Source organism: Pan paniscus, chromosome 7, assembly GCF_029289425.2.
Source record: "Pan paniscus chromosome 7, NHGRI_mPanPan1-v2.0_pri, whole genome shotgun sequence".
Classification (NCBI taxonomy): Eukaryota; Metazoa; Chordata; class Mammalia; order Primates; family Hominidae; genus Pan; species Pan paniscus.
Window position 1 is genome coordinate 149,802,031 of NC_073256.2, and position 25,218 is coordinate 149,827,248.

The 25,218-nt window shown below is 45.9% G+C and overlaps 1 protein-coding gene and 1 long non-coding RNA gene across 3 annotated transcripts in view; both read right to left on the reverse strand.

Annotated features, from left to right (window-relative positions):
- The window catches only part of LOC129398647 (uncharacterized), an 88,886-nt gene extending 71,283 nt beyond the window's left edge, over positions 1-17,603 (reverse strand). Inside the window, exon 1 of the long non-coding RNA XR_008626515.2 lies at positions 16,804-17,603. This is a non-coding gene — a long non-coding RNA (uncharacterized LOC129398647). The remainder of the gene's footprint in view (positions 1-16,803) is intronic.
- Positions 1-25,218, reverse strand: part of KCNQ3 (potassium voltage-gated channel subfamily Q member 3) — a 364,765-nt gene that overhangs the window by 297,760 nt on the left and 41,787 nt on the right. The gene's annotated exons all lie outside the window — the stretch shown is intronic.

The window sequence follows — 25,218 nt, forward strand, 5'->3', positions numbered from 1 at the left end:
AATGGTTAAAAAACGTTGTCAGACGTTGTCAAGGACACCGCAAGATGGAAAATACCGCCTTTCTTCCAGAACAGAGCAAAGCTTTTGTCACATATGGCACAGGCAGCAGATTCACCGCATCCATTTTCAGAAGCTGAGGTTCCTGCCTGTCTTCTCCAAGAAGCAGGGCTTCCTCAGCATGTCTGTGTCACACTGTCTGCAGGAGCACGTGACTGGGGAATCCCATCTGTTCTCACCCGCACGCCCACCCATGACAAATGAATTCATCTGCAGTGTTTGCCAGGAGCTGCTTTGGGAGCAAAGGAGACTGGTGATGAATTATTCATCCTGAGGAGACGCCCGCCCCAGGTTTCCAGAGCGGGTGCAGCCTGGAGAAGCACCCCTCTCAATTGCAGGGCTCAGGCCCCAGGACACGAAATAATAGTTAATAATAGTGAGCACATCTACCATGTATTGACTTCCTACAATACACGCTGTTGGGAGCTTAACCTATACTATTTAATTTCATTTTCACAATAGCCCCTCGAGGTTTCATCATCCCCATTTTCAGCATCACAGAGGGGGAAGGTCACCAGCCCCTGGTCCCACAGGTTCCTGTGATCTCCAGAAGATGTGCTTGCCCCTGCAGAAGGGCAGAGAGTCAGGAGGGAGCGGGGAAGCCCAGGGAAGCCCAGGGAGGGATCCCCTCTAGCAGAGCTGAGAGATGCCTGGCCTCCCCTCACCCCCACTAGATTTAACATTCAGAGCAGCACGTGGATCAGGCAGGATGACTTGCTCGGAGCCCTCGCCAGCCCAAGGCATGTCAAATGCAGCTGCTATTTCCAGCAGCTATTCTACCAGAGAAGCCCTGTCACATCTGATATGGCTGAATCCATGATTTTGGAGGATGGATGTGCAGTCAGCCATGGCTATACAACAGATACTAGAACAGTTGCTGGGAGCTGGGGAGGAAGGGGAACGAGGGGGCCCCTTAGGAGCTTAACACTTGATACAATTATCCATCTTCAACCCCACGGACTGACGGTGGGAAAGGTGGAGAGACAGGTGGCATGATCCTTTTAGGAGAAACAAAAGCGGAAGAATAGCAAAATAATAGACAGAGGGAGCAAACAAACACTGTGCGTGATAGAAACGCATGACCCACCTCATCTCACAAGGAATTTGGAGCCACCTACAAGATCAAATACATGACAGCAAAACCGAAATATGTAAATAAGAAATCAGAGGAGTGATAAATAATGAACGAGGAACAGTGTGTCCGGCAGAAGTAGGGATGGAAAGTGGGCTGAGTTAGGGCTCCAAGCCCCAGACCACCTCCCGGAGAGGGGCTGCTGTCAGCTGTGTTAGAGACACTTGGCAGTTATTGTGTCACTCAGGTGTTCTCTGGCCTGATTGCATCAGCTCACCAAAGCAAGGGCAATTAAAGGCCATCAAAGCTAGCACAGGTGCGGAAAACTATGGCTGGCAGCCTCCTGGGCTGACTCTCAGCCTCCCTCTGAACCATCTACTGCCTCAACCTCCACTCCAGGGTACTTCTCTCTTGTCTTTCATTTCTACTCCTGCAGCCTGCGTTTCCTCCCAGGTCTGCTCCTCAGCCTGATGTCTTTGTCAGCCTGAGTGTAGCAGGCATAAGGATTCAGGAACCTCTACTCCAGTCAGCTCCAGTGCAATGACACCAGAGGAGTGTCACCACCAGGCTGGACAGTGAGGTGTCTCTTGCCCTGGCATTTCCTCTAATATGGTGCTTAGAATGTCACCACCACCGCCACCCCATGAGTCTGGGAGCTCTCTGACTGCAGGAGCCAAGTCACCCACCTCTGGATTTCCAGGGCCCAGCCCCCGGCTGCAGAACCAAACAGCAGTGACATTCAGCCTTGTGACTCATGTCTCTGCAGTGACAGTGCTCAGGGACCCAGGCTGCTCTGCAGACCACAGGCTCAGATGGGATTCCATTTCTGTCTGTTCTCTGACTACGAATGTCTCAAGAGCAGCTCCGGGCTCTGGTGCTGTCCATGGTATGGACAGTTCTTTTGATGGCCATCAAAGAGAGATAAATCATCGTAACTGTGCATTCTCAACGGGACAAAAAAAAAAAAAAGCTACTTAGGGAGCAAAAGCTATCTTAGCTATTGCCATGATTTTCGGCCCTTCAACAGGCCACAGTACATATGCAGCATATCTCTGGCATGAAAATTTCATGGGATTAGGAAGAAAAGATCTAAAAACACTCACCATGGCAATAATCATGAACAAAATATTGAGAAACACTGGTCCATACTACTCATGTGCATGAGAGCCCAGCTGGTAGGCACCTCCCAGCTATGCCTTCATTTCTCCAAAGAATAACCAGAGGTTCAGGGAGGTCATATGACTCACCCCAGGCCACAGTGGTGGCACTGAAATAGGACTCAGACCTGGTGCTAGAGGTTCTACCAGAAGACACCTTCCATGTGTGGGAATGAGATGTTTGTCTTGAGGCACTCACGTTTGTTGTTGTTGTTTTTATTTTGATGTTTGTAAGCAAAAAATAATTTTCCTTTTCTAAAAATGAAATTAAGTTCTATAAATATTCATTGCTAAGACGGTATTTCTCTAAACACCATCTCTTAAAATCCCAAACTGGACTTCCTCTTTGGAATTCAAAAACGTATCTTCTCTTTGGAATTCCAAACTTAACAGAGCTTAATAATTCATAAATTCAGTCGGGCACAGTGGCTCATACCTGTAATCCTAGCACTTTGGGAGGCTGAGGCGGGTGGATCACCTGAGGTCAGGAGTTTGAGACCAGCTTGGCCAACATAGTGAAACCTCATCTCTACTAAAAATTAGCCAGACATGATGGCAGGCACCCATAATCCCAGCTACTCAGGAGGCTGAGGCAGGAGAATCATTTGAACCTGGGAGGCAGAGGCTGCAGTGTGAGCTGAGATCGTACAACTGCACTCCAGCCTGCGTGACAGAGTGAGACTCCATCTCAAACAAACAAACAAAAAAATTCATACATTTACTCAAGAGGGGTATACATCCAGTAGGTACTAGGTATGGGGCACTGAAGCCACAGAGAGGAATTAGATACAAAACCTGCCCTCAAGGGGTTTCCAGTCCAGAGGGAAGTGGTGCCCAGGGCTGGGTCCACTCTGAGAAAAGGTGAGCTCGGAAGGCTGCAGGGTACAGACAGGAAGGCTGGGTAAGTGCAGTAGGCTTTGTGAAGGGTGTCCCTCTGAACTGAAACTGAAAGGCAGGGCAGGTGTTCCCTGTTGGAGCAGATAGATAAACAATCTAAACAGAAGGGCTAACATGTGCAAGGGGACACGTCTGAGGGAGCCTGAAGGGTGGAGGAGCTAACAGTTCCCTAGGGAGAAACTTATGTCCAAGTAGCCACCACCATTATTGGGTCCTCCTTCTGCCCAAAGAAACTGAGCAGAACAAATCTAACCCTCATTTAACCTGACAGGCTGTACGAGTCTGATCCCATACACTCATGCAAACATTGAAAGTGGGCAACATCCCGTATAGAGACTATTTACAAAGGTGAGGAAAGGTTTAGGGAAATCAACAAGGGAAGGTGAAGCCCCTGGGATTGGCAATAACAGAGAACTGTTACCATCTCTCCAACTAAGGAGGCCAGGGGAGAGACCAGTTGTCAGAAACCAGGAAAACTGATGGCTCTTGGAGGAGCTGTGGCCCACAACAGCCCAACAGGGAGGGGACCAAGTCCTCTCCTCCTGACTCTGACCCACCCATCTCCTGCTGGTTCCTCCTATTGTCTGCATCCAATCAGAACTCAGAGGCAAGGAGGCCACTGGTGAAATTTACAAGTTGAGTCTCCCATGGGTGGAGAATAGATTTGGAGAGGCAATCAGAAAACACCCAGCACATGGACAGCCATGGGAGACATCTACTTTTTTTTGGAAACCTAATCTGCATATAATCTCTGTTCTGGTGACATACACACTCTATGTGCTGGGGACTTGACCACTTAGCAGCAAGATGGTCGTCTGACTCAGACCTGGGCAAACCCATCCATCCATCCATTCATTCATTCATTCATTCCAGGCATGGCACTGAATAAGAAGGATATGTCCGTGAACAAAACAGACTTCCTTCCTAATGGAGTCCAAGCAATGCGAGTGCTCCCGGAATATATGCCAAGCCAGTCATTCAGAACCTAGTTCTGGAACCTCTGTGGACAACAACAGGAAAAAAACGTTCTCTTTCTGTTGGCCTTGGAGTTGAGAGGATGCAGGTCTGGAGACCCATGAGCCAGCCAGAGGGCAGCAGAGTGAGGATGGCTTCAATCCACCCAAGGTCCGTGGTGCAAAAGCACTCCTGGCTATAGTTGAGGGGAATATTTCTCCACCGAGCCACACCCCCCTCATCTTCCAGAGGAGATTTCCTGAGATCACCGGGATCGGATCAGGGACACGACACTTAGCATGCTGGCACTGTGATTGGGAATAAGAAGGCAGTGCTGGTTTTTTTCTGAGTAAGAACATATTACCCACACTGAGTGACCCACACGAAAACAAGGAGGAAACAATTACTTTGAAGCCTGAGGACAAGATAAATATAAACTCAGATCATAGGCTTTCTGAAGAGGAGCGGCATTAACTGGCAGCCAGCAAGAAGGGATCTGTGACAGAGCTGAGGAAACGTCCGTGGCTCTGTGTGGGTTTAATGAGGCGTGCTCACGGAAGGCTGGCAGGAGAGCAGAAAAAAGCAGGCGAGGGAGGGAGGAGCTCTGGGTCTCAACCCGACTCTGCCTCTAATGGTCTCTGTGACTAGGGGTAAGTCATTTATTCCCCACTCGGGTTTCACCCTCCTCAATTGCTAAATTTAAAAAGTAGATGGCCGGGCACAGTGGTTCACACCTGTAATCCCAGCATTTTGGGAGGCCAAGGCAGGTGGATCACTTGAGACCAGGAGTTCAAGACCTGCCTGGACAACATGATGAAACATCGTCTCTACTAAAAATACAAAAATTAGCCAGGTGTGGTGGTGCGTGCCTGTAGTCCCAGCTACTTGGGAGGCTGAGGCCAGAGAATCACTTGAGCTGGAGAAGCAGAGGTTGCAGTGAGCCGAGACCATGCCACCGGACTCCAGTTTGGGCAACAGAATGAGACTATGTCTCAAAAAAATAAATTAAATAAATTTAAAAACATAAAAATAAAAAGTAGATAGTTGTAAGTGGTGTTGGGGTATGGGCACAGAGAAAGGTGAGGAAAAGCAGCAGGCAGCATTGTGGTCAGACTTCTGTGCAAGTCCTAATTCAATCTTTAAAAGCCATGTGACGTAAAGCAAGTCAATTTCTAAGCCTCAGTTTTCTCATCTGTAAAATGGGCATTACAGCACCTACCATAAGATACACAAAGATGTAAGTGATCTCCAGCACATGGGAGAAGCATGAGAAAAGCGAGGCAACATCACTGAGAAGAGATCCATCTAAAAAGGTCAATACAATGCCTTCCAGTCCAAAAGCCTAATACTTCGGGAGCTAAGGCATGGCAGCACTCTTTGAAGAAGGCAGAAATTCCTTCCACTGCCAGGCTCCCTGCTGAACAACAGGGTTCTCTCACCTTGGCTTAACCACAGCACCTTTCATCCTCTCAATTTTCAGCTGTAAAAACTTTGAAAACTATTAGACCATTTGTCTGGATTTCTGGATTTGCAGGTCACGGGCATCATTGAAGATAGAGCCACCCTAGTAAAATGCAATAATAAATGCAACATTTTTCATTTAATACTGCTTTTAAGAGCATTATCTCCCTCTGTCTTACCATTGTTAATACACTGATGGAAAATTCACACAAAAAACATCCAGTGCCTGAGTCCTGATTCCCGAGACCAGACAGAGCCTTTCTTAGCCTTAAAATGCTTTCCAAGAAAATCATCATGGGGTCCAGAGAAAAGACAATGGACAGCCACGCCCATCTCCACCACTGAAGCTGCCTGTGCCCTCAGAGAGTGCTCTCTGTAGATCAGAAAAATGAGAACTGTTTTCTATGTAGCCAGTAGATACAGGTGCTATTCTAGTGTTGTACCTCAAAACAAATCTTTGATGGTCAATATTATTAGCCCATTTTAGAGATGAGAAAACTGAGGCTCAAAAATCCCGAAGTGACTTTCCAAGGCAACACAGATATTCAGCATCAGTAACAACAACTGATAAGTCCTGTAATTGAGCCCAGTACTGTCTTACCGGAAAGCCTGCATTCTTCCAAACATGTCAACATGTCATCTCTTCAAAGGATAAAACGAACAGCACTCCCACGTTGGAATACATGGGTACTGTCTCAGTCAGTTTGGGCTGTTATAACAAAGTACCAGAGAGTGAGTAGCTTATAAACAACAGAAATTTATTTCTCACAGTTCTGGATACTGGAAGTCCAAGATCAGGGTGCCAGCATTGCTGGGTTCTGGTCAGGGCCCTCTTCTGGGGTGCAGACTGACACCTTCTCCTTGTGGTCTCATACGGTGGGCAGAACATGGGAGATGGGAGAGGGCTCTGGGGTCTCTTGTACAAGACAGCACTAATCCCATTCATGAAGATTCTCCCCCATGACCTAATCACCTCCCCAAAGCCCCACCTCCTAATACTATCACACTTGGAGTTAGGACTTCAACATATGAATTTTGGAGGGATGCATTCAGTCCATAACAGGTTGCCCACCCAAGGGAAGGAATATTTGGGTGGGTAAGTCCCGATGTGCCTTAGAAAACATCACTGCAGTGTCATGGACACAGATGATGAGGGTCCATCCACCTTCTGGGCTGCCACAGCCAGAAGACCAGCCTGGCGACATCTGCAGCTTGCCCTTTTCCCTTGAGCCAGAAACATCCAGCACCAGGACTTGATGTCTCCTCGGCTGACACCCGGAAGTGTGTGGGCTGTGTTCTTTTTTCAAAAGATAGAGATGAACCAGATCCCAGGCAGCTCATAAGGGAGGTCACTGTGGTCAGAACAGACTCACGGAGGGAAGAATCCTCTGGGAAAGCATAAGTGTTTATTTAACTGCTTTATGCTTCAGTGAATAACTAATTTGTACCAAACCCCAGTGTTCTTGAGATGTGTTGATAAATGATGTTGCAAAAGCATCATGTTTCTGTGCTTTCCATGTGTTTTGCATTTCTGGAGTCTGTGAGGAGAGTCTCTAACTGGGGCTCTAGATGCTGGGAAGCACTGCACAGAGGGCCCCTGGGTTTCTCTCCTCGACCTCGGTCACTCCAGCTCCCAGACCAGCACATAGTAGAGATGTAGAGATGCAAAAAAAACAAAAAACAAAAAAGTTGCTTGGGTTGACATGAAATACATTTAAATTGTAATCCCCAAAGTAAACATGATTTGAAAGGTAAACAGGAAGGCATGACTGGCATATACCAGGAGGAGTTTGAGCAGGGGATGTGGGGCAGAGGTGAATGTTTAAACGGCTCATACAGTCAACCTGCAAACATTAGGAGAGCTTTGCTGTGTTTTCTAAATTTTCTGGTTAGATAAGTGTATGTGCAGATGTAATACACAGTCTTGTGTTCCAATTATCTCTACATATGAATAATATATTTTAAGATATTTGATGACTAAATATATTCATGCATGTGAGGGGCACATAGAAGCTCTCAGGAAAATGGTAGCAGTCTGGGCCCAAGAAAACGTCTCGGAAAATGAAATTCCAACAGTTCATCACAAATTGTTCGATAAGAAGTCTCAAGAAGCCAACGCTGGGAAATGGGAAAGGCTCCCTCATAACTACCAGCTGACAAAAGGAACAGGTGACACGAGGTGCTGGCAGGAAACATTTTTAAAAGTTCTTCAAATCTACAGGAAGAGCGCAGAGGAGCAGAGGAAAGACAGGTTATGACCAAAATGATGCTGCCTGACCTAGGGTGTGTGGGTCGGGGGAACAAAATGGGGGATTCACTTGGGGCAGATGGTGGGTGGTAACAGATGACAGGTGAAAGGGGTCTTTTTTTTCTTTTTTAACCTCAACTGGTGGTTCTGTCTTCAGCAAAAACAATGTGTTCCAAAGGAAAATGAGGAACAAACCTCCGTAAGCAGGAACAAGTTGGAACATATGAAAGATCCTACCAGGATGCGAGACACTGGCCTAGATGAACCCTCCACCTGGATCTGGCTGCAGAATCACACAGGAAATTTATCTTTTAAAACAGATAATGGGAGAGACATCTGGATCCTGAAGATGGGCAAATACAGACTTCATTTCCCAAAGGGAGCCAGGATGGGCCAGTTTCAAATCCTCATACTAGTTCCAATGTTACAGGCTTTCCGTCTCCCTTCCTCTTCTGGTGGGATCATGAGGCCTCTAGTGCTGGGGCTGCACCATCAGTGTTAGAAAGAGAGAAAGGTTATACCCTCCACTCAGAGCTACAGCCTTTCTACCCAGATGCCTGGTCAGTGCCTCCACCAGCTCACACCAACAATGACTGCCTGCCAACACCAGATTTCACCTCCAAACTGGCTTGGATTTCACCTCCAAACTGGCTCATTCCAGGATCGCCCTTCTTAGGAAATGACACCACCATCTAATGCAGTTGCTCCAATCAGAGACCCACGAGCCATCCCTGACTCTTCCCTTCTCTTTATCTGCACATTGACTTCCAGAATAAATCCAGAAACCTCTGTCTTCCCTTCACTTCCATGCCTAGAACTCAAGTCCAGCCACCGCCACCACTCACTGCATCACTCCAGTGATCGCTGACCTGGTTCCCCACTAAGACTCAGCAGAGCTGCCAGAGGGACAGCCTCAAAGCATATGTTTTGCATTATATTTAAATCTAAACTCTCTATCCTGCAGGTGTGCCTCTGCAAACCCACCTGCTACTGTTCTCCCGACTGTGCATCACATTCTAGCTCCTCTGGCCTTCCTTTAGTTCCTGGAACACGCAAGCTTTCCTACCTCAGGATCTCAGGACACGTGATCCTCCAAGAAATAAGTTCTCTTCCACCAGCTGCACCCGCCCCCAGCACTGGGCCTGACTGGCTCCCCTTCCGGCAGCTGTATCTCAGGGACGCCTCCTCCCACGACTCTCCATATAACTAAGCACTTCATTTCCAAATCCTAATGCATAATTATTTGTCCATTTACTTGTCTGTCTGCCTCCGCAACTAGAGAGTCAGCTGCCTGAGAGAGGAAATGATGGATCCGTAAGCTTAGGCCTGAAGAAATCCTCAGGATAGACAGTGGAGGGAGAGAGGGGTGAGAATTTCAGGTACAAGAAATTGCATGAGTGAAAACACAGCCATGGAACAGCACACATAGAGAGGAGCAGGTCCTGAAGGAGGGCAGGAAGGAGATGGGGTTGGAGATGTAGGCAGAGGAACAAGGAGACCTCAGATGGCTAGACTGGGAGCCCCTTCCCAAGACGCACACATTGCTAAAATGCCAATCCCCTCTCCAGGGAGAAGCCAGAATTAATTGTTTGATGTGGTCTGACAAAATGGGTATTACCATGTAATTACCACCCCCCACCACCACCCCTCTGCCACCTGTTCAGAGGAGGGTAACACAGTGTGTATGTCATCTGGAGGACACAGCAGCTTCCAAGACAGGTCACTATTGCCGGTAAGGACCAAAGGGAACCATTTCTGAGAAACGACAATAAAGTTGCCCACCAAACAGGCATTGGTGTTCCAGGACTTTAACCCAATCCCATTGAGTTGGGTCCACATTCTAGCAACCTCTCTTCCTTCTGGACCTCCAGAGTGGGCAGAATTGAGCTTCCTCCACAAAATGGCAATACTTACTCCTGAACATCCATCATCTGAAAAGGCAGGAAGGGGCAATGGTTAAGAGCATGGACTCAAGCCAGACTCCTGGTTTGGCCACTCTATGGCCATAAGAGATGGCCACAAAACAGTTACTTAACCTCCCCATGGGGCCAAGTCTTCGTCTGTAGCATGAGGTCACTAACAGCTTCTATCTCACAGGGCTGTTGTGAAGATCCGATGAGCAAATCACTAACAAAGGAAGGCACATTTATCCCCACTGTGCAGTTGGGTAAACTGGGGTTCAGAGAGGTGAGTAATTCAGCCGAGGTCACACAGCTGTAAGTGGCAGAACCAGTGCAGTCCCATCCCAGAGCCCCACGCTCCTGACCTTTGAGCCACAGCGACCTGCTCAGCTTTCAGGTGGAGCCTCACCCGGATGGCCCCACCATACAGCATGGAGACCCCAGCACACAAGCAGCTCTGAAGGTGGTTCCAGGACACTGAGTAAAGCGTATTGTACTTCAGCTTAGTTAAGTATAACCACATCCTGAGCACAACCAAAACTAGGTCAAAAAAATTATTTCTGGGATTTAAAAAAAAACAAAAGCTGCAGGACTATCTTAAATGTTTCTCCCATAACTTGCAGCTGAATGATCTCAAATGAAAAGCTTGATACTCTTCTTCCCCACCACGTCACATCGCTGTGGCTGACTGGAATGAACTGGTTCCAAATGGCAGCCCACACCCACCCCCTGCCACATAGCTGGCTTTCTCCAAGCACAGCAAAGTGAACTAGGGACAGAATCAGCTGCTGCCTCTGAGGGGCGCAGACACACAGCTGTTCTGCCTCTGTTGCCCATTCCACAGAATAGACGTGCTCCCCACCCCAGCCCTTCCTCCCTCTGTCTCACTGCCCTCCAGCCCCTACCCCTCTCCAAATGTCACAACTACTTGACAATTCCAGTCTCAACAGCTCCAAAAACTCTAACCTCTACCTTTGGTCACTCTGTGTTCCCATTTTGTACTCCCATCCCCCCAACCCTCTCATTCGACAGATGACGAAACTGAGGCCCAGAGAGCAAAATAGATTGTTTCAAGTCCCACAGTCCATTGGTGGCAGACCAGGGCAAGAGCCCAGGGCTCTGGGGACTCAGGCTGGTCATCTTCCTGCCTCATCAGGAGAAGGTCCTAGGGACACTTGGGTGGTATTCATTTCCTGGGGTTCTCTTAACAAATTGACACAGACTTGGTGGCTTCAAACCACAGGAACTTATGTGTCACAGTTCTGGAGGCAGAGGTCTGCCATCAAGAACTCATCAGGGTATCACTCCCTCCGAAGGCTCTAGAGGAGAGCCCTTTCTTGCTTCTTCCAATTTCTGGTGACATCAGGTGTTCCTGGGCTTCTGACTACATAACTCTAATTTCTGGCCCAGTCTTCACATCATCTTATCCCCCTCTCTCCATGTGTCTCACCAAGGACAAGGACACTGTCACTGTATTTAGAGCCCACCAGGTACATCCAAGATGATCTTATCTTCCGATCCTTAATTATATCCACAAGGAGTCTTTTACCAAATAAGTTCCTATCCACGGGTTCCAGTGTTTAGGACACCAATATGTTTTGGTTGGTCATCAGTCAACCCACTATAATGAGTTTCTTCCTGGGGATTCCCAGTGCCTTTGGAAATCAGGAATTTGTGAGGACCATGGTGGGTAAAGACCCTCAGATCAAAGTTACATCAGCCCAGACAGTGGAGCTCGTGGATCTGCAGCAATGACCTGCCCCCAACTGGACACCAATACATATAGTCTCAGGAGAGTCACTGGGATACAGAATGCCTGAATAAAGAGAAGAGCTGCTATTTATAGAAGGCGTAGTGGGTAACAGGCATGCTGCTAAATCATTATACACATTGCCTTTCATCCTTACAGACACTCTGTAATGTAAGTAGCAAGTAAACTCCATCAATTACTAGCTGGGTGCCTTGAGACAAGTAAATTCTCTAAGCCTCAATTTCCTCACCTTAAACGAGTAATAATACGATCTGCATTGAGAGGATCTTGTGAGATAAAGAAGAAAATGTATGGGAAATGCCTAGCACAGTGGCACACACAGACACACACAGTACGAACTGATATCATCATTACTCCTCTCTTTATTCAGTGTCACCATCTGGTTTTTTTAAATCAATGTTATATCTCCTTTCATAACAGCCACGACCCCAAAACCTTCTTAGGGTGTAAACAGTAGTTATATACTTGGAGTGTTATTTTACATGCACGCAGGAAGTTTGTTGTTTCAAGGAACTCCTGGGGGACTCCTGCTGTAAGGCTTAAGATCCTCCGGCAGCATGAATATGAATCTGCCAAGGTATCTACTCTACTCATTTGTATTCATGGTCATGTTCTAATTATTTAAGTGGGGCACAACTCCTGTCAGCTCAATGAATCTGTGTTTTCCAGTCTTGGCTGTATTCAGTCCCACTGACTGGTTACCTCATTCTCTGATTCTAAGACAAAGCCTGAATTAATTTAGAATATTTTGGTTCTCCCAACCACTACAACATGACAGTACAAAGGGAAATTTTGAAGAAAATGAATTCTACTGTTAAAACAATGCCCAGGTGCAAAGAAATACAAATGCAGACACACACAGAGAAGAACCACTTGCTCACATTTGATTCCACAAGCTTTTGGCAGGAGCCTGCATGGCGGGTGGGAAAGATCACAGGCTTTGGAGTCCAACAGCCCTGGGTTCAAATTTCAGCTCTCCCTATCCCAGTTGTGGTGTAAGGCCTAAAGTTAAGGATCAATATGGCGGGCTGCCTTGACATCTGGTGAAACTGGCAGGGCCTCAGATGGCCTAACTGAAAGTTCCCCTCCCTCCTCTGCTCCCATGGATAAGGCCCTTAGGCAAACAACCCTACCCATCATGACACCGGCCATGGTTCCTGCTTATCCCTAAATAGCGTGTTTCAGTTCCCCCTCCAACAGAGTTGTTAAAATAAGCCAATCAGATCCTCTTGTGGGAACCAGGGGGCACCCCCGCCAGTAAGCCTGCCTCCCACAGCCTGGTTTGCTCTCTGTGATCCCACATGCAATCCTCATGGGGACCAGCATGGCATGCAGTGTCCTCCCCCTGGGGCTGTGAGTATATGTGAAGAATAAACTATCGATCTCCCCCATCCAGTGTCAGGTGTCATAGGTGCAGCCAATCCCATATCCCATAACTGTGGGGTGAAATCCTTCCCTCACCAATGGAATGATTAAAGCACCAGCTGGTGTGCTGTATGAACTTTGCCATTCTCTGACCAATGGTTTTATCAATTTCTCCAAGGAAGAATAAAAACTTCCTTGCCAAGAACCAAAACACAAATTCCTATGGTCTCACTACAGGTACTCCCTGGCCCCCCAAAATAAACATTAAAGCAAGGAGATAAATAACCCTTGAGAGTGGATGGTTGATACATTCCCTCCCACTTCCTCTCTTTCATGCATAAACAACACTTACATTCCTAAGAAGGGATAGGCTAGATCCCTTCTAACTCTAACATCATATGTGTTATTATTATTAACTAGTGGACAGTAGGGTACAGATTAAGACTATAAAGCTATCTACCTAAGAAACACAAACACATCAGCAAGAGAGTGGTGCTTGGTGCAGGACGGGCAAAAAGAATGCATCTCGCATGCAGAATCTAAATGATTGTTGCTGCCCCCTAAGCACTGTCTTGAGAAGGGTCCAGCAGCAGCAGGTCATGATTGATTAGTGATGCCTATGATTGATTTGTGATGTCTGCCATGGGCAGGGGTGTGGGCCAAGACAGCAGGCTGATGGCAGAGGTGCCCTTCTGCCTCTATGGGAGTAAGAGTACCAGTCTTGCACACAGAGCCCTAGGGTTCTAGTCAGTCTCCTTCTAGGCACCTCAGTCTCTGTCTGTAAAATGAGAGAAATGAACTGATGATTTCTGGGATCTTACCCTCCTCTTTCTTGCCTGGTCTCCTTTAACGTAAGGAGTCACATCATGGTGAGGGACCTGGATGGGGTCACTGACCTCAGGAAGGAGAGAGAAGAAACCATACAGACCATGCTTTTGGCTAATTGTATTTTTTTTCTGCCTGATAAACACTTAAAATCCTACCAGGTCTGACCCCAAAGAAAGTCTCAGAAGCAAAGGAATTGCTGTAAGCTGCATTTGCTCTCTGCAACAGCAATTTAAGATGTAAAAATAACAGCCTTTGTTCCAGCAAGGCCTGGGATCTGGGCAGCAAAACCAAAGAAACCAAGGCCTATGCTGGGGCTCTGTGTGGGCTCTCTCCAGAATTACCTGGTGAGGTGGAGCTCCCCAGTTCTGCCACAGGCAAGAGGAAGACCGGGGGTAAAGCCACAACCTCTTCTCCAAGGAGCAACTGAAACAGCAGCTGAGCACAGGAAGAGAAAATGGCCCAGGTTGGTGTCTCTTCATAAAGAGGCCCAGATCTCTTTTCAATAAAATGGCCTTTAATCGCTTTAAAGATTTTATTAAAAATTCCCCATGGACCAATTATCGGCAATGCTTCCTAGCCACGATCTATCTAGCAATCATAACCAAGTCTTATGCCTTCGCCTGCAGATGCTCCCGGGCCTGCTGTCTCTCCTTGTCTTCCCAGTGCATCAGTCTCTGTGTCTCTGATTCTGATTATGTATATGTCCCCATCTCAGGCCTTGTCCCTCTGCAACTCTGCCTCTCTCGACTTCTCAGTCTCTGCACCTCTGCTCTCTCAATACCCATCTTCCTCTTTGAAACTGTCCTCCTCTTTTTCTCCATCTGGCACACTCTGTCTCTCTCTTTGTGCCATTCTCCTACCACCCCCTCCTCTTTAAGGTCTTCTTTCTTTTTCTCTAGACAGAGTCCTGCGGTCTAGGCATTCTTCTCATTCTTTCTGCCTTAAAGAAGTCTTTTCCAACATGAAATGCCTGCTGTAGCCAGACAAAAATTCTTTGGAAGCACACCCTCTCAACCACTTTTGCATAAGGCAACTTATTTGCAAAACATTATTACAATAATTAACAAAAACAATTTAAAACCGCAATCAGCCTCTGGTCCCTGGAAGCAGCACATAGAAATTAGTCAGTATTCTCTCCTTGCCCCCAGAACCCAGGAGAAAATTCACACACACACACATACACACACACACAGAGAGAGAGAGAGCACTTTCTACCCTTCACTACAAATGGTGAACACTTAAAATGCTACCAAATTTGTGATTTCTTTTATTAGGTTTTAAAAATATAAGATACAGCAAGCTATACCTCTGTTAAACTGTATATGTACCTTTACATTTTCTAAAGCTATTTAGCATATGCCTCGCCAGGAGCACTACTTAAGTGCAGTTTAGAGCACCTTTCCAGTTGGCACAAAATTATATTCACTCAGTTACATAAGCAGATATTAAGCATCCATTGTTTGGGGGAGGTTGACATATGAAAAAGAGACCACCCTTCCTCCAAAGGTATGTAAACACTGAGGGAGGAAACAAACATCCAAACAGAACATCACGTATAATAAAGGTAGTAATAGAAGGGACACCTGAGGGAGGTAAGTAGGAACGACACAATGACTTCCAAGCTTAGTTCCTGAAGGATGGGATAGCCATTCCAGACCATCAACTAGGGGAAGACATTGGCACTTGAAGCAATGCCAAACTTTGAATTAATGCTTTATATTTTTCAAAACATTATTTGAAAGTACCTTCCCCAGCATTCATCTGTTTTGATCCTCATAAGCACAGTGCCAGGCAGGTTGCAGGCACCTGATGCAAGTTTGTCAACCACTAACGAAGAAGTGGATGACCTGGTCATCTCTGGGTGAGCAGGCATCTTGTCTCCTTATCATTGCAGGCTTAGCAGCTAGCCCATGAGTGGTTCCAAGCGGACCTCCCATACGTGTGCACTGAATGAATCTCTGGGTGAGGCAGAACTGGAGGCATCAGTAGCTCTATATGACAGATGATAAAACTAAGACAGAAAAGATAATCCCATGGCCACGGTCGTCTAGCTAATTAGGAAAGCTGTTGAAAACAGAAGAGCATTCAGCCACTCTGAGATTCCATCCATCCAATACATGCATTATTCTCTTAAGCATTTCTAGATCCATCTCAAAGTTTTGCCTCACTGTCATGTCAATAAATAGAAGAAGAAAGAGCCCTAAGAATGAGAGTTTTCTGGCTGGGTGCGGTGGCTCACGCCTGTAATCCCAGCACGTTGGGAAGCCAAGGTGGGTGGATCACCTGAGGTCAGGAGTTCGAGACCAGCCTGCCCAACATGGTGAAACCCTGTCTCTACTAAAAATACAAAAAAATTAGCCAGGCGTGGTGGCAGATGCTGTAATCCCAGCTATTCGGGAGGCTGAGGCAGGAGAATCCCTTGAACCCAGGAGGCGGAGGTTGCAGTGAGCTGAGATCGTGCCACTGCACTCCAGCCTGGGCAACAAGAGGGAAACTCCTTCTCAAAAAAAAAAAAAATAGAATGACAGTTTTCCAATCACCTTACCTAGAGTTCCTCTGCTCACACCTTAGACCACTTCCAGAATCAAGTGCTCCAGTTCATTCATTCATTCATTCAACAAGTGTTTTCTCATTCTCAGACACCTACTCCCTCCCACACCCTGGGCCAAGAACTGGGCAGAGAGGCCTAGGGGTTGCCCTTTCCCTGAGCAGCTGACTGTCATTCCAAAACCATCTCAACCAGAGAGGCCTCTTGGTTCTTTCATGAGCTGTCTCTTCACAGAAATTATGTTCAGTGTGTGCTTTAGATTTAGATTTCCACCCAGATATTCCTGTATAAGCATCAGGTGAAGTTAGTTTAACAAAGACTAGCCTCGTTCCCATCCAAGACCAAGTAAATAATAATCTCTAAGGTGAAGAAAAGATAAAAATGGGGCATTAGAAATTTTAAAAGGGCCCAAGCAATTCTCACAAGCAGGCCCTTCAGGAGTCACCAAACCAAGCATTTCTGTCGTGTCTCAATAATGTGGTAGAGAAAGGTCACTGAGTCAGGAGCCAAAGGTCCCTGTGCCAGCCCTGGGTGTCCCACCAACCTGCTACATGATGTTGAGCAGGTCATTTCCTTCCCCTGGGCTCCGTTTTCTCCTGTGTGAAATCAAGTGTTGAGCTAATGGATCCACCAGCGGGGCCTTCCCAACTGTCCTAGACCATGAGTCTGTGCAAGTTCTGACCCAATTTTAAACCACTCCTTTCCTGAAGATGAACTTCTGCAGCAGTGAGGAAACCGGTCATCACCAGGAGTTCCTCCCCATGCAGACAGACAATGAGTCTATTTCGGAAACAGAAAGTGTTTGCTCAGCGCAGTGTACCTCTCCCTACAGGACAGAAACGGGAAGATATTTCCATTTAAACTCTCAAAAGCTAATAAATGAACACATCTCAGTGGTGGTTCCATTTGTCCTTCCTCAACACCTTCCAACATGTTTGTCCCTGATGTCTCCTTGGGACGTCAGTAAAAGGGGGCTCAATAGAGTCGCTCAGCATTGCTGTTCCTCAAGCGTCCATATCCTTCTCTGGCTGCCAACCTGGGGGTTCACTCACTCCTTCCAATTTTCCCTTCTCCCAAGAATACGCTGGACAATGGTAATCTCCTGGTAATCCCCTGGCTTTGTGTCTAAGAGCAGCTCCTCATCTTCCATCTTTGATTGCACTAGGCTCCAGAACCTTCTCCAAGCAGTGCCAAGCCCAGCTCATCCCAGCCTCCTGGAGGCCTCTTGCATCCCTTGAAACCCCAAACACCACGCATCAGGACCCATGTACCCTACTCTCCCTAGGATAGTTTGTCCTTGTCACTGATGTGGACCATTCCCATGTGTCACCAGCCGGGGAGAGGATCTCCCTTCCCTCCTGCTGCTACTCACATCAGAATCACATTGTCCCACAGGATCTGGAGGCACTGGGGACGGTAAGAGTGAGTCTTTCAGTTCCAGGCTTGATTCTTGCTGCAACGTTCCAGTAAAACGCCCATCCAGATTCCACCTCCTCAGAGTCGGGGGACACACAGGCATCCCTGGCCAGCTCTGGTCTCTAGGGAGGTTGGTGATGTCCCTGAATCTCCTGGGCCAGCTCATCTCAGAGCTCAGAGCTCAGCGGGAGTCTATCCAGAAAGGCAGGGCCAGCCTCTTCTGTCTCACTGACCCATGGAGCCTGGCTCACCTGAGAGAGGACCCCATGTAAACATATGTATGGGTTGAACTGTGGTTGGTGTGGTCCTTACCAGGTGGCTCCAGGGCCCCCAGACTGGGAGAAGACAGAAATAAACAGTGCTTTCAGGGTGAAACATCTGGGGATTCTTCACTGTCATGGCCTTATTGAAATTGTTTTCATCGTTCCCGCTGGGACCTAGACAAGCAACTCCCTGGGTAGTATCCCAACTTACATGGAGATCCCAGATAGAAGCACACTTAGGCCAGCCCTGTGCTCCCCACCCAGGCACCTGCTGAGCTCTTTCCATCCATGATCTTTGACTGGGTCCAGGGGCCTGGATTCACACCTCATTGATAAAACCTAACTGCAGCCTTGTGCAAGTGTCGTCACAGCTCTAGGCATCAATATTGGCTTCTCCAAAGCAATTTAAAGCACATCTCCCTCAGAGGGTTGTTATGAGGGATCATTGAGAACCATAGGTACAACACTTTGATTTCATTTAACTGAATTTGATGCGTGTCCAAAGTTTTCCTGTTAATTCTCCATTGACCCAAAACAGAAATTCACATCCCCAGGGGACCACTTCATACTTGTCATCATATCAGCAGCACCTGGGATGGGATGGGGCACTTGGCAGGCCCTCGGTGCACGTTTGCAGAGTGAATTGGAATCGAATTAATCAGGATCAGGGAAATAATCCATGGCAACTCAACTCTCCAGTGGTAGAGATATGACCAGCTAAGACATCTAGGGCCTAAGGCAGAAAATGAATATGGCAAAAAAAACAAAACCTGGAACATAACAAAACTATGATCTGTCAAAATATTGGACAATGTTTTCAAGTCCAGAGGTTAAAACAATCAAAAATGTATTAAATACATTAAAGTTGAACACTCTGGGTTGAAGGACATGCACAATTTTCTGTATTCCAGTATAATAGCTTCACTAGCCTCCTAACTCATCTCCTTCCTTAAGAGGCTTGCCTTTCCATTCCAAACTCGACTCCACAGGCAGAGTGACCCTTCCAGTGCAAAGCCAGTTCTCTCACTCCACTGCCGAAACATTCCCTACTCTGTTAACAGGACTTAGGACTCCATTCATCAACTAGGTCCTGCCTACTTCTTCCCCCTCACATCCTATCTCTGTCATCCACTCTGGACACACTGCACTTACCAAGCAATATTGCAATCCTTCACTTAAAAGTGCCTGTCTTCTTCACTAGACTAAAAGCTTCATGAGGGCAAGAATTAGTAGGATGTCTTTCTTGTGCCAGGCACAGGTCAAGAGCTCAAGGAGAATTTGGTGAACAAATGCCCCAGTTCATGCTAAGAATAATTTGCCACCACTTGAAGAGAACACACAAACAGATATGGCAACTACATAACGCCAAACTCTGGGTTAGATAAAATCACAAATGGTCTTTCCTACATGGTAGATGAAGAATCCCCATTCTGAGTTATCATAATCGTTGACCTGTTCAATGCCCAAAGAAATTGGGGTCAAAGAATCTTACCGTACTGGAGGAGAATTGGAGGAGGCCTCCTGAATTCTCCAGGAGGTTACCTCATACTTTATTGTGAGTGTCTGGATTGGAAATGTCCTAGAAGTCAACCCCACTCATTTGGATCATTAGCCCCTCCCAGTTCAACCCCACTCATCTGGATCATTAGCCCCTCCCAGTTCCTAATTCAATGAAAAGCCACCACTAGCCATTCTGTTCATGAAAAACAACCCCTGACTGATGTGTGAGTTTGTTCTGACCCAGCAGAGAAGGACTGGGAACAGCCAGATGCTTCTCCATTTCCTTTTGTATCTGCTTTCTTTTCAATCCAACAAGAATGTGTTCATCTCTGACCGCAGACACAGCATTCTCATTTCTGAAAATCGCCATGGAGAAATCAACGCCAAGGCAAACACATGTGGGAGTGCTGGATGCTGCCTTTGTGGAAGTTCAGGGCAGCCTATGAGAGTGTACTGAATTGATGATTGCTTTATTTTTGTTAGTATAGACTTTAAAAATAAACTAATAGGCTGGGCACGGTGGCTCACACCTGTAATCCCAGTATTTTGGGAGGCCAAGGCAGGCGGATCACCTGAGATCAGGAGTTCGAGACCAGCCTGGCCAACATGGCAAAAACCCATCTCTACTAAAAGTACCAAAATTGGCTGGATGTGGTGGTGCGCACCTGTAATTCCAGCTACTCAGGAGACTGAGACAGGAGAATCACTTGAACCTAGGAGGCGGAGGTTGCAGTGAGCCAAGGTCGTGCCACAGCACTCCAGCCTGAGTGACAGAGCAAGACTCCATCTCGAAACTAAGTAAATAAATAAAAAATAATAATAAACGAATATTTCCATGATATTTTTAAGTTGCTAATTTGTGGTCAGTCTTTCCATCATCCATCTCCTGCTCTGTTTTTCTCTGTAGGTTTTATCACTGCTTAACATACTATTAACATTGTCTTACATTTTATATCTATCACCTGCCTGCCACTCCTAACTAGAATGTACAATCTATGAATGAAGAGGTTATTTTTTCTCTTTTGCTCACAGATCTATTCCAAGCACCTAGAACAGTGGCTGGCACATAGTAGATGCTGGAAAAATACTTTCTGAATGAATGAGTCAGTTCATGTGGTCAACCTTCTCAGGTAGGTATTTTTATCTCCATCAGATAAAAGAGAAAATGGAGGCTTAGAGATGTTAAACTATTTTTGGAGATGATGCCCCAAACTCAAAAGTTTTAAGCAAAATCAAAATGATGTGAATGCAGGAAACTTCAGAGCCATCTCAGATAAGACCAGGAGCTTATAGGACGCTAGAGAGCAATAGTTAGACATGGGCAAGGAAGAATCATGCAGTCAGTATCAAATGTTGTCCACTATGGATGGCAAGTGCTGAAAGAGGTAAGAGAAAAATGGATTTGTGAGCCATGGAAACAACAGAAGGCCTCAGAAAGGAGGTGACCCCGGAAGAGGCTGCCTCTTAAAGGCTAGGTAGGGGTCATTATTACTTGAAACCAATTTGAACCTCTGTAAATTTTTCTGAGTCTGAACAGTTTCTGGCCCCAAAGTTCAGCTCTCTTAAACCTATAGCCTACCATAGAAAGGATTCATTCATTCTATACACATTTACTGAGCAGCCACCTAGGTCAGGGGTGCTGCCTCAGTGCTGAGCATGCAAGGATGAACCAGCACAGGCCTGGGTGGGGGACAGCAGCCCCTACGCTGACAGTTAAGAAAGGATGTGAGAAGTTCAAGGAGCATGCCCAGGACCTCCTGGACCCAATGCTCCTACTGATCATTATTCTCTTTGTTTTATTTGATTATTTAATTTATCAGTATATTCACATTTACAGACACAATAGATGCTCAAATATTCTGTGGAACGTAACAGTGAGTAAAGGAATGGTACAAGAACAGGTCTGGGGTCGTTCCAGCAACTGAAGCTCAGAGCCGCCGTGCCAGCTGACCAGTTCAGCCAGAGGCGGGGAGGGCTCTCCTTACAGCTAAGGAACTAAAGCTCAGAGAGCTTAAGGAATCACTCAGCAAGCATGGGAATCAGGATATTAACCTCCACCTGTGTGACCTTAACCTCTGTAGACTGCCTTTGGTGCATTTAATTTTCAAAGCACCTTTGGGGGATATGTTTGTTATCTCTGCTTTATTGATAAAGGAGCTGAGAGTAATTAGCCCAAAATCAAACTGCGTTCAAACCTAGACCGAGTAGTGAACAGGAGCTCAAGGAAGTAGCGAGAGAGCAAGCATAGACCATTTTTTCTTCTTTTCCAAATTAAAATTTATATTTATATTTATTTAATTATTTTATTTTATTAAGATGAGGTCTCACTATGTTGCCCTGGCTGGTCTCAAACTCCTGATCTCAAACAATCCTCCCAAAGTGCTGGGATTACAGGTGTGGGCCACCATTTTTTCAAGAACCTCAGGGCGGAAGGCTCTCAGCCTTTATTCACCCCCTAGTCTTGTCCTCATCATTTGGCATTGCAGCCATGTTTGTATTGCCCCGCCAGCTTCCACGCTCCTGCCCCAGCTCTGCCAGGGTTGGCCCCTGAAAGAGAGGCAGTGTCCAAATTTATTAAATGGCTTTTTTAAAACATCTCATAATGATTACATATTTTTCCATGAAATTTCCTTGCCTTCATTCCAGGAAAAGCATTAATTATGGTCTATAATCAAGATTTTCATGTAATATGCACTCTGTTGACATAATGCCAGATAAAACAACCTTTTTTGAGTTAATGTAGTTTCTTAGTTTTTAATTAACTTTAATGTGGAGAAGGGAATTATCAATAAAATTGTAAATACTTAGGTTTGGAAATGAACCTTAATTTTCACATTACCACATTGAAACACTATAAGAGTTACATATATAACCTGTTATATCACAGAAGATGCTATAAAATATTTTAACTTGATCATATAAATCACCATCACTAATAAACATTTTCAATATTTCTTAAGCAGTATCTAGATCCATGCGGAATACCTCAAGTTCTTTTGAATTTTAATGCTTGTATATTATGAGAAAAACTGAAAACAGCAGTATGCTGTTCGACTTTGTTTAAATCTCTCTTCAAATGATACCATACCTTACCTTACAATGAATGAAAAAATAGCTTCTGTAGACACTAACTAGTTTGGGGATTATTTGTACAGGAATCTTCTTCAGGCCAGGCAAATATTTTCGTTTCTTTGTTTCATTGTCCTTATATTTTATTGGAATTTCATTTTTGCTATGTATTTCACGTGAGGTTTTGAGTTTGTTTCTCCAAACTTTTAAAGACTCATTTTTAATCCTTAAGAAGTAAAATAGCCAAACTGAAATAATTTTTTAAATTGTGCCAGGAGGATCAGGAAGCCACAGAGAAAACCCTTGGTAGTGGTTAGTTCTCCCTGGGCTCAGTCCTCAGAAGGTAGGGCTGGAAGGGACCTTTTGGGGGTCGCAGATTTCCACCCACTTACTCCAGGCAGCCCAGGTGTCTCTTGTCTTTGGCCTGCTGTCCTTCAAGACAGGCTTTTCAGGAGCTGGACAAATCCACTGCAGGCAGCCCAGGTGTCTCTTGTCTTTGGCCTGCTGTCCTTTTCAGGACAGGCTTTTCAGGAGTTGGACTAATCTTTTGTGCCAGTTTGCTTCTCTTAAGAGTGGGGTGGTGTAGGGGACAGGCCTAAGGTTTTAGTTCTGGCATCCACTCATGGCTGGTCTCTGTGCCTCAGTTTCCAAAAATATGAGATGGGGACAGTGGTTCCTCTCCTGCCTCCCTTGCAGGTGAACATGGAATACTGAATGTGCCTGTTCTTTGAAAAGCTAAGTGTCTATTTCTAACATTTAATGTATTAATTTAGTTTATACATAGAAATTTAATACTCTGCATATGTGTTCATTTAGAAATATTTCTAATTTGCCATACTCGTTTGGTGAAACCATTTATTCTTTGATATCACTGTTTCTGATGCCTCTATACACTCTAATTCCTCAATTCAGTTTTCCAGAGCATCCTGTATTCTCACGCACCGTATTTTTATACATCTAGGTTGCCTGGGAGAGATACATCTTTTGAAGCCATCCGTGATGCTGTCACTGAAAACTCTGTCCCAGGCCCCAAATACCCATCCATCTCTGAGGATCCTTACACTATAACCACTACTGAGGTTTTTCTTTCATAGATCTTTAAAATAATTGTTCACAGCAGTTTAACTTGCATTTGTAAGAACATTGCCCCAGGAAAAATGATTTAATCCATTAAGCAGCTTTGTGTGTGTGCATGAAGCCAATTCCATTGAGTGACTGCTACAAGTGTCTAAAACTAGCACTGACTATGTTTATATCACAGGCAAATGTGCCCCTTCCTCAAAGAACTTGTTGTAACCTGTTGTCACAAAATAAAACAACTGAGATGGTGCCACATAATAAAAATTTTGTAAGGACTCAATTATTAGGTGATTCTTCTTACGAGAAATACATTTAGGAAAAACTGCTTTCTATTATAAGGTGATTCTTTTTATGAGAAATACATTCAGGAAAATTTGCTTTCTATTCAAGTCTGTATTATATAAGACTAGAATTCCTGCCTCTTTCAGCTCCTCAGATACACTGAAGTCTCCTTCTGACATTTGGACCAAGCTGTCTCAATCCTTGGAGCTCCTGGGCTGCTTCCAGATGCAGTAGAAAACAGTGGCAGGATTTAAGGTCTCTGCCCCGATCCCACCCTGCCCATTCCTCCTTCTATCTGAGGAACTTAGGGACTCCACTGGGCCCTCTATTATTTTCCTGAGGAAGAGTCCTGCCCGATTTCTCTGTGTTCTGTGATGACCAACAGGAGATGTGCTCAGAACCCAGAGGCCCTGGCCAGGCTCCTTACCCAAGGGAACCCCTGCAACGTGTGGGTGCGGCTGCTTGGTGATGGACCAGTAGCATCTCTGAGAGTGATGATGGATGGTGGTCAGCTGCTAGGAGAGCCCTGGCTTGGGTGATCTGGTCATTCTCTGTGGCGCTCATGGAGAAAAACTAATACTGTGGAAAGAGACAGCGAGACTGAGCTCAGGTCAATGAAAGGAAATGTGGTCAGTGTTAAGACTCTCTAAGGATAGCTGCCTTGCCTTGTTCCCTATCACTAAGAAGGTTCATCAACAGTCTAGGCTACAACTCTCAGGGCTCTTGAAGAAGAGATTCAAGCATTGCATGTGGACTTCTATGAAATGACCTTAAGATCCATTCCAGCCAGATGTAACATTTTGTTTAACCATTTCCAGCCTGGCTGAACATTCTGCTATCTAGTGGCAGCCTTCAGCCGCAGTGTGACGGAGGCCAAAAGCAGTTTCTCTTTGTACCTTATTTTCTGGAGAAATCCTATAACCCTGCATAACCCAAATACCCATCCCACTCACGCCAGCTCCCAATACCCCCATACTTCCTACCAAGCTTTATGCTGAGCCAATTTTTTCATCTGGGTTTAGATTTCCCACATCCCTAACCCATTCTGGCAAAGTCAAGATTTACCCCTGCTGAGTAACATGACTTCTGGACTGAGCGGCAAACTCATCAGGATAAACCAGACTCCGGAAATTCAATTCATCCCAGCAGACCTTTTTGAAGTCTACTGCACAATTATAAATCTAAGTTTCTGTGCCTATTTTAAAGATAGAAGGCTCAGAGAGATGAAGAGCCAAAGTCTCCCAGCAGTTAGGCAGCAGGACTGCGACTTCATGGCAAGCCCCCTGACTCCCCAGCAGGACTTCTCACTGAGAAAGAAGGTGCTTCCATTAAAGCCTCCATTAAAGATA